This window comes from Oncorhynchus masou, chromosome 28 (assembly GCF_036934945.1).
Source record: "Oncorhynchus masou masou isolate Uvic2021 chromosome 28, UVic_Omas_1.1, whole genome shotgun sequence".
Lineage (NCBI taxonomy): Eukaryota > Metazoa > Chordata > Actinopteri > Salmoniformes > Salmonidae > Oncorhynchus > Oncorhynchus masou.
Genome location: NC_088239.1, coordinates 83502463 through 83512728, shown reverse-complemented (window position 1 = coordinate 83512728; position 10266 = coordinate 83502463).

Sequence of the window (10266 nt, the reverse complement as noted above, 5' to 3'; positions counted from 1 at the left end):
GCGCGTGAGTGTGTGTGTGCTTGCATGTGTGTGTGTGTGCAGCTGTGTGTTGGCATTCTTAGGTCCAGAACAGACATCAGCAGTGTGTGTGTGTGCATGTGCATGTGTGTGACCAGTGTGTCAGGCCTCTGCTGCCTCCCTGCCTCCTCACCAGCCCCTTTGAGCCCTGTGTAGCTTACAGCAGACAGCTTAGCAGCAAGCAACAATATTTACACAGAGATAAGCGCCTCAGATCAGCTAAAAACATGAACTCTCTCATTCCCGTTACACTTTCAAATGCTAAGCTTGAGACATGTCATAAAGGCACTGACAGTGACAGCTGTCGTTGGCCGGACCAGTACTTAGTCTCTCATCTGGACCGGACCAGTACTTAAGTCTCATCTGGACCGGTACTTAGTCTCTCATCTGGACCGGACCAGTACTTAGTGTCTCATCTGGACCGGACCCGTACTTAATCTCTCATCTGGACCGGACCAGTACTTAGTCTCATCTGGACCGGACCAGTACTTAGTCTCATCTGGACCGGACCAGTACTTAGTCTCATCTGGACCGGACCAGTACTTAGTCTCTCATCTGGACCGGACCAGTACTTAGTCTCGCATCTGGACCGGACCAGTACTTAGTCTCTCATCTGGACCGGACCAGTACTTAGTCTCTCATCTGGACCGGACCAGTACTTAGTCTCGCATCTGGACCGGACCAGTACTTAGTCTCTCATCTGGACCGGACCAGTACTTAGTCTCATCTGGACCGGACCAGTACTTAGTCTCTCATCTGGACCGGACCCGTACTTACCAGTCTTATACTGGTATACTTAATTTTTACAACGTTACGTACATGTAACATAAATGGTTGTATATGTGCTTATTCCTCTTTTCTTTTTTTAACAGTATTTTTAAAAAAAATATCCAATTTACCCCAAAGCGTAACTAAACGATGTACAATGTGTGGGGAAAAAAACAAAAAACGAAATGAACAGCAGAGTGCCTTGATCTTTCTCACCATGCCGGACAGGAAAAGTGTTCTGATATTTTTCAAGCGTGCTAAAACTCTCATAATTGTCTTTAAATAAATACACAGTGTACAAAACACTAGGAACCAACATTGAGTTGCAACCCCATTTTGCAATTCGTCGGGTCATGGACTCTACAAGGTGTTGAAAGCGTTCCACAGGGACGCTGGCCCAGGTTGACTCCAATGCTTCCAACAGTTGTGTCAAGTTGGCTGGATGTCCTTTGGGTGGTGGACCATTCTAGATACACACGGGAAACTGTTGAGAGTGAAAAACCCAGCAGAGTTGCAGTTCTTGACACACTCAAAATGGTGCTCCTCGCACCTACTACCATAACCGGTTTAAAGGCACTTACAGATTTTGTCTTGTCCATTCACCCTCTGAATGGCTCACATACACCATCCATGTCTCAATTGCTTCAAGGTATAAAAGTCCTTCTTTAACCCGTCTCCTCCCCTTCTTCTACACTGATTGAAGTGAATTTGACAAGAGACATCAATAAGGGATCATAGCTTTCACCTGCATTCACATGGTCAGTCTGTAACCAGTACTTTATTCTCTAGTTAGTGCATGCTGATGTATAGTCCACAACACACACACATACGCACGCACGCACACAAACTCACCACACACGCGCAAACTCATGCACACTGTTATTCATCTCCCACAGCCTAGATTAGAGGTTTCGAAAAGTCAACGTTTGTTTACTGTCTTTAAAATAAAAAAACTCCTAACCACAGCTTTATCTAGACGTTTAGAGACATTGTTTTTAAATCAGGCCCTCTCCCTGACCGGGTCTGTAATACCTTCATGTTTCAAACACACCAACCAGGGCGTTGGGTTTAACATTCTTGGACCCTGGGCGATAGGAAATGGTGAAGTATGAACCTGGTGAATAACAGAGCCCACCGGGTCATCGGCCCACCGGGCCACCAGGCCTGCCTGGAGTTAAGGCGCTTGGCTGTGCGGAGATATTCCACATTCTTGTAGCTGCAACCCTGGACGTAGGTTGGGACCAATCCACTACCGCTTTCACCTTTTCCGGGTCCATCTGGACAGTTCCTTCAGCGATGACGTATCCCAGAAAGGAGAAGGTAGAATGTTGGAAACTCTTATTTCTCCGCTTTCACAAATAACTGGTTGTCCAGGAGGCACTGAAGGACTTGTCGAACACGGAGGACGTGTTTCTGGAAAAAGAAAACAGGATGTCGTCGAGGTAGACGAACACGAAACGATTTATTACACGTCCCCGGAAACACATCGTTTACCAGGTGAGTCCAAACGGCATGACCAGGTACTCACAATGTCCACTGGCAGTGTTGAAGGTTGTCTTCTAACTCAATCTCCTTCGTATATCCGAAACAGGTGGTAGGCATTCCCAAGGTCCAGCTTGGAGAAGATGGTAGCCTTCTGGAGAGGAGTGTTAGAGGGGGTAACGATTCTTTGATCTTTATGTTATTAAGAACCCGGGAGTCAATGCACGGACGCAGGGTCTTGTCCTTCTTTCCCACAAAGAAAAAACCCCAGCAGGCAGGAGATGCAGAAGGACAGATGCCTCCAGCAGCCAGAGAGTCGTCAATATACTCCTCCATGGCCTTGGTCTCCGGGTCCGGATAGGGAATAAAGCCGACCATGAGGCGGGTGTCATGCCTGGGAGAAGGTCAATGGCACAATCGTAGGGACGATGTGGGGGAAGAGAAGTAGCCCGTGCCTTGCTGAAGACCTCCAGGAGGTCATGGTACTCTGCGGGGATGGCAGAGACATCAGAGGCTTGACTTAAGCCCTGAGGAGGACGTCTTGGGGAAGACTGTGCTGTTTGAGGCAATGGGAATGACAGAACGGACTCCAACCTAGGGTTGAACTCATGGTTCAGTCAATAACGGGGTGTTTTTGTGTTTTTGGAGCCAAGAAAATCCCAAAACAACAGGAACATGAGGGGACTCAATGAGGAGAAGCTGTATAGCCTCTCTGTGATTTCCTGCAACCTGCGATTGAAAAGGAACAATGCATGTGGGTATTACCTCACGCTGAGCAGCACTCCCCCTACTGTATTACCTCACGCTGAGCAGCACTCCTCATACTGTATTACCTCACGCTGAGCAGCACTCCCCCCTACTGTATTACCTCACGCTGAGCAGCACTCCCCCTACTGTATTACCTCACGCTGAGCAGCACTCCCCCTACTGTATTACCTCACGCTGAGCAACACTCCCCCTACTGTATTACCTCAGCACTCCCCCTACTGTATTACCTCACACTGAGCAGCACTCCCCCTACTGTATTACCTCACGCTGAGCAGCACTCCCCCTACTGTATTACCTCACGCTGAGCAGCACTCCCCCTACTGTATTACCTCAGCACTCCCCCTACTGTATTACCTCATCACTCCCCCTACTGTATTACCTCATCACTCCCCCTACTGTATTACCTCATCACTCCCCCTACTGTATTACCTCATCACTCCCCCTACTGTATTACCTCATCACTCCCCCTACAGTATTACCTCATCACTCCCCCTACTGTATTACCTCATCACTCCCCCTACTGTATTACCTCACACAGCACTCCCACTACTGTATTACCTCACACTGAGCAGCACTCCCCCTACTGTATTACCTCAGCACTCCCCCTACTTTATTACCTCATCACTCCCCCTACTGTATTACTTCACACTGAGCAGCACTCCCCCTACTGTATTACCTCAGCACTCCCCTACTGTATTACCTCAGCACTCCCCCTACTGTTTACCTCAGCACTCCCCCTACTGTATTACCTCAGCACTCCCCCTACTGTATTACCTCATCACTCCCCCTACTGTATTACTTCACACTGAGCAGCACTCCCCCTACTGTATTACCTCAGCACTCCCCCTACTGTATTAACTCAGCACTCCCCCTACTGTATTACCTCATCACTCCCCCTACTGTATTACCTCAGCACTCCCCCTACTGTATTACCTCATCACTCCCCCTACTGTATTACCTCAGTACTCCCCTACTGTATTACCTCACACTGAGCAGCACTCCCCCTACTGTATTACCTCACGCTGAGCAGCACTCCCCTACTGTATTACCTCACACTGAGCAGCACTCCCCTACTGTATTACCTCATGCTGATCACCACTCCCCCTACTGTATTACCTCACGCTGAACAGCACTCCCCTACTGTATTACCTCATCACTCCCCCTACTGTATTACCTCAGCACTCCCCATACTGTATTACCTCAGCACTCCCCTACTGTATTACCTCAGCACTCCCCCTACTGTATTACCTCATCACTCCCCCTACTGTATTACCTCAGCACTCCCCTACTGTATTACCTCATCACTCCCCCTACTGTATTACCTCATCACTCCCCCTACTGTATTACCTCAGCACTCCCCCTAGTGTATTACCTCATCACTCCCCCTACTGTATTACCTCAGTACTCCCCCTACTGTATTACCTCACACTGAGCAGCACTCCCCCTACTGTATTACCTCACACTGAGCAGCACTCCCCCTACTGTATTACCTCATGCTGATCACCACTCCCCCTACTGTATTACCTCACGCTGAACAGCACTCCCCCTACTGTATTACCTCACGCTGAGCAGCACTCCCCCTACTGTATTACCTCACACTGAGCAGCACTCCCCCTACTGTATTACCTCACACTGAGCAGCACTCCCCCCTACTGTATTACCTCACGCTGAGCAGCACTCCCCCTACTGTATTAGCTCACACTGAGCAGCACTCCCCCCTACTGTATTACCTCACGCTGAGCAGCACTCCCCCTACTGTATTACCTCACGCTGAGCAGCACTCCCCCTACTGTATTACCTCACGCTGAGCAGCACTCCCCCTACTGTATTACCTCACGCTGAGCAGCACTCCCCCTACTGTATTACCTCACGCTAAGCAGCACTCCCCCTACTGTATTACCTCACGCTGAGCAGCACTCCCCCTACTGTATTACCTCACGCTAAGCAGCACTCCCCCTACTGTATTACCTCACGCTAAGCAGCACTCCCCCCTACTGTATTACCTCACGCTGTGCAGCACTCACCCTACTGTATTAACTCACGCTGAGCAGCACTCCCCTACTGTATTACCTCACGCTGAGCAGCACTCCCCCTATTGTATTACCTCACGCTGAGCAGCCCTCCCCCTACTGTATTGCCTCCCACTCACCCTACTGTATTAACTCACGCTGAGCAGCACTCCCCCTACTGTATTACCTCACGCTGAGCAGCCCTCCCCCCTACTGTATTACCTCACGCTGAGCAGCACTCCCCCCTATTGTATTACCTCACGCTGAGCAGCCCTCCCCTACTGTATTGCCTCCCACTCCCCCTACTGTATTACCTCTCGCTGAGCTGCACTCCCCCTACTGTATTACCTCACGCTGAGCAGCACTCCCCTACTGTATTACCTGACGCTGAGCAGCACTCCCCCTACTGTATTACCTCACGCTGAGCAGCACTCCCTCTACTGTATTACCTCACGCTGAGCAGCACTCCCCCTACTGTATTACCTCACGCTGAGCAGCACTCCCCCTACTGTATTATCTTACGCTGAGCAGCACTCCCTCTACTGTATTACCTCACGCTGAGCAGCACTCCCCCTACTGTATTACCTTACGCTGAGCAGCACTCCCCTACTGTATTACCTTACGCTGAGCAGCACTCCCCCCTACTGTATTACCTCACGCTGAGCAGCACTCCCCCTACTGTATTACCTCACGCTGAGCAGCACTCCCCCTACTGTATTACCTCACGCTAAGCAGCACTCCCCCTACTGTATTACCTCACGCTGAGCAGCACTCCCCCTACTGTATTACCTCACGCTAAGCAGCACTCCCCCTACTGTATTACCTCACGCTAAGCAGCACTCCCCCCTACTGTATTACCTCACGCTGAGCAGCACTCACCCTACTGTATTAACTCACGCTGAGCAGCACTCCCCCTACTGTATTACCTCACGCTGAGCAGCACTCCCCCGCTATTGTATTACCTCGCGCTGAGCAGCCCTCCCCCTACTGTATTGCCTCCCACTCACCCTACTGTATTAACTCACGCTGAGCAGCACTCCCCTACTGTATTACCTCACGCTGAGCAGCCCTCCCCCCTACTGTATTACCTCACGCTGAGCAGCACTCCCCCCTATTGTATTACCTCACGCTGAGCAGCCCTCCCCCCTACTGTATTGCCTCCCACTCCCCCTACTGTATTACCTCTCGCTGAGCTGCACTCCCCCTACTGTATTACCTCACGCTGAGCAGCACTCCCCCTACTGTATTACCTGACGCTGAGCAGCACTCCCCCTACTGTATTACCTCACGCTGAGCAGCACTCCCCTCTACTGTATTACCTCACGCTGAGCAGCACTCCCCCTACTGTATTACCTCACGCTGAGCAGCACTCCCCCTACTGTATTATCTTACGCTGAGCAGCACTCCCTCTACTGTATTACCTCACGCTGAGCAGCACTCCCCCTACTGTATTACCTTCACGCTGAGCAGCACTCCCCCTACTGTATTACCTACGCTGAGCAGCACTCCCCCTACTGTATTACCTCACGCTGAGCAGCACTCCCCCTACTGTATTACCTCACACTGAGCAGCACTCCCCCTACTGTATTACCTCATGCTAAGCAGCACTCCCCCTACTGTATTACCTCACGCTGAGCAGCACTCCCCTACTGTATTACCTCACGCTAAGCAGCACTCCCCTACTGTATTACCTCACGCTAAGCAGCACTCCCCTACTGTATTACCTCACGCTGAGCAGCACTCACCCTACTGTATTAACTCACGCTGAGCAGCACTCCCCCTACTGTATTACCTCACGCTGAGCAGCACTCCCCCCTATTGTATTACCTCACGCTGAGCAGCCCTCCCCCTACTGTATTGCCTCCCACTCACCCTACTGTATTAACTCACGCTGAGCAGCACTCCCCCTACTGTATTACCTCACGCTGAGCAGCCCTCCCCCTACTGTATTACCTCACGCTGAGCAGCACTCCCCCTATTGTATTACCTCACGCTGAGCAGCCCTCCCCCTACTGTATTGCCTCCCACTCCCCTACTGTATTACCTCACGCTGAGCTGCACTCCCCCTACTGTATTACCTCACGCTGAGCAGCACTCCCCTACTGTATTACCTGACGCTGAGCAGCACTCCCCCTACTGTATTACCTCACGCTGAGCAGCACTCCCTCTACTGTATTACCTCACGCTGAGCAGCACTCCCCCTACTGTATTACCTCACGCTGAGCAGCACTCCCCCTACTGTATTATCTTACGCTGAGCAGCACTCCCTCTACTGTATTACCTCACGCTGAGCAGCACTCCCCTACTGTATTACCTTACGCTGAGCAGCACTCCCCTACTGTATTACCTTCACGCTGAGCAGCACTCCCCCCTACTGTATTACCCACGCTGAGCAGCACTCCCCCTACTGTATTACCTGACGCTGAGCAGCACTCCCCCTACTGTATTACCTCACGCTGAGCAGCACTCCCCCTACTGTATTACCTCACGCTGAGCAGCACTCCCCCTACTATATTACCTCACGCTGAGCAGCACTCCACCTACTGTATTACCTCACGCTGAGCAGCACTCCCCCTACTGCATTACCTCACGCTGAGCAGCACTCCCCCCTACTATATTACATTACCTCACGCTGAGCAGCTCTCCCCCTACTGTATTACCTCACACTGAGCAGCACTCCCCCTACTGTATTACCTCACGCTGAGCAGCACTCCCCCTACCGTATTACCTCACGCTGAGCAGCACTCCCCCTACCGTATTACCTCACGCTGAGCAGCACTCCCCCCTACTGTATTACCTCACACTGAGCAGCACCCCCCTACTGTATTACCTCACGCTGAGCAGCTCTCCCCCTACCGTATTACCTCACGCTGAGCAGCACTCCCTCTACTGTATTACCTCACGCTGAGCAGCACTCCCCCTACTGTATTACCTCACGCTGAGCAGCACTCCCCCTACTGTATTACCTCACACTGAGCAGCACTCCCCCTACTGTATTACCTCACGCTGAGCAGCACTCCCCTACTGTATTACCTCACGCTGAGCAGCACTCCCCTACTGTATTACCTCACGCTGAGCAGCACTCCCCCTACTGTATTACCTCACGCTGAGCAGCACTCCCCTACTGTATTACCTCACGCTAAGCAGCACTCCCCTACTGTATTACCTCACGCTGAGCAGCACTCCCCCTACTGTATTACCTCACGCTAAGCAGCACTCCCCTACTGTATTACCTCACGCTAAGCAGCACTCCCCCTACTGTATTACCTCACGCTGAGCAGCACTCACCCTACTGTATTAACTCACGCTGAGCAGCACTCCCCTACTGTATTACCTCACGCTGAGCAGCACTCCCCCCTATTGTATTACCTCACGCTGAGCAGCCCTCCCCCCTACTGTATTGCCTCCCACTCACCCTACTGTATTAACTCACGCTGAGCAGCACTCCCCCTACTGTATTACCTCACGCTGAGCAGCCCTCCCCCTACTGTATTACCTCACGCTGAGCAGCACTCCCCCTACTGTATTACCTTACGCTGAGCAGCACTCCCCCTACTGTATTACCTTACGCTGAGCAGCACTCCCCCCTACTGTATTACCCTACGCTGAGCAGCACTCCCCCTACTGTATTACCTGACGCTGAGCAGCACTCCCCCTACTGTATTACCTCACGCTGAGCAGCACTCCCTCTACTGTATTACCTCACGCTGAGCAGCACTCCCCCTACTGTATTACCTCACGCTGAGCAGCACTCCCCCTACTGTATTATCTTACGCTGAGCAGCACTCCCTCTACTGTATTACCTCACGCTGAGCAGCACTCCCCCTACTGTATTACCTTACGCTGAGCAGCACTCCCCCTACTGTATTACCTTACGCTGAGCAGCACTCCCCCCTACTGTATTACCCACGCTGAGCAGCACTCCCCCTACTGTATTACCTCACGCTGAGCAGCACTCCCCCCTACTGTATTACCTCACGCTGAGCAGCACTCCCCCTACTGTATTACCTCACGCTGAGCAGCACTCCCCCCTACTATATTACCTCACGCTGAGCAGCACTCCACCTACTGTATTACCTCACGCTGAGCAGCACTCCCCTACTGCATTACCTCACGCTGAGCAGCACTCCCCCTACTATATTACATTACCTCACGCTGAGCAGCTCTCCCCTACTGTATTACCTCACACTGAGCAGCACTCCCCCTACTGTATTACCTCACGCTGAGCAGCACTCCCCCTACCGTATTACCTCACGCTGAGCAGCACTCCCCCTACTGTATTACCTCACGCTGAGCAGCACTCCCCCTACTGTATTACCTCACACTGAGCAGCACCCCCCTACTGTATTACCTCACGCTGAGCAGCTCTCCCCCTACCGTATTACCTCACGCTGAGCAGCACTCCCTCTACTGTATTACCTCACGCTGAGCAGCACTCCCCCTACTGTATTACCTCACGCTGAGCAGCACTCCCCCTACTGTATTATCTTACGCTGAGCAGCACTCCCCCTACTGTATTACCTGACGCTGAGCAGCACTCCCCCCTACTGTATTACCTCACGCTGAGCAGCACTCCCCCTACTGTATTACCTCACGCTGAGCAGCACTCCCCCTACTATATTACCTCACGCTGAGCAGCACTCCCCTACTGCATTACCTCACGCTGAGCAGCACTCCCCCTACTATATTACCTCACGCTGAGCAGCTCTCCCCTACTGTATTACCTCACGCTGAGCAGCACTCCCCTACTGTATTACCTCACGCTGAGCAGCACTCCCCCTACTGTATTACCTCACGCTGAGCAGCACTCCCCTACCGTATTACCTCACGCTGAGCAGCACTCCCCCCTACTGTATTACCTCACGCTGAGCAGCACTCCCCCTACTGTATTACCTCACGCTGAGCAGCACTCCCCCCTACTGTATTACCTCACGCTGAGCAGCACTCCCCAATACTGTATTACCTCAGCACTCCCCCTACTGTATTACCTCACACTGAGCAGCACTCCCCCTACTGTATTACCTCAGCACTCCCCCTACTGTATTACCTCACGCTAAGCAGCACTCCCCCCTACTGTATTACCTCACGCTGAGCTGCACTCCCCTTACGGTATTACCTCACGCTGAGAAGCCCTCCCCCCTACTGTATTGCCTCCCACTCCCCCTACTGTATTACCTCACGCTGAGCAGCACTCCCCCTACTGTATTACCTCACGCTGAGC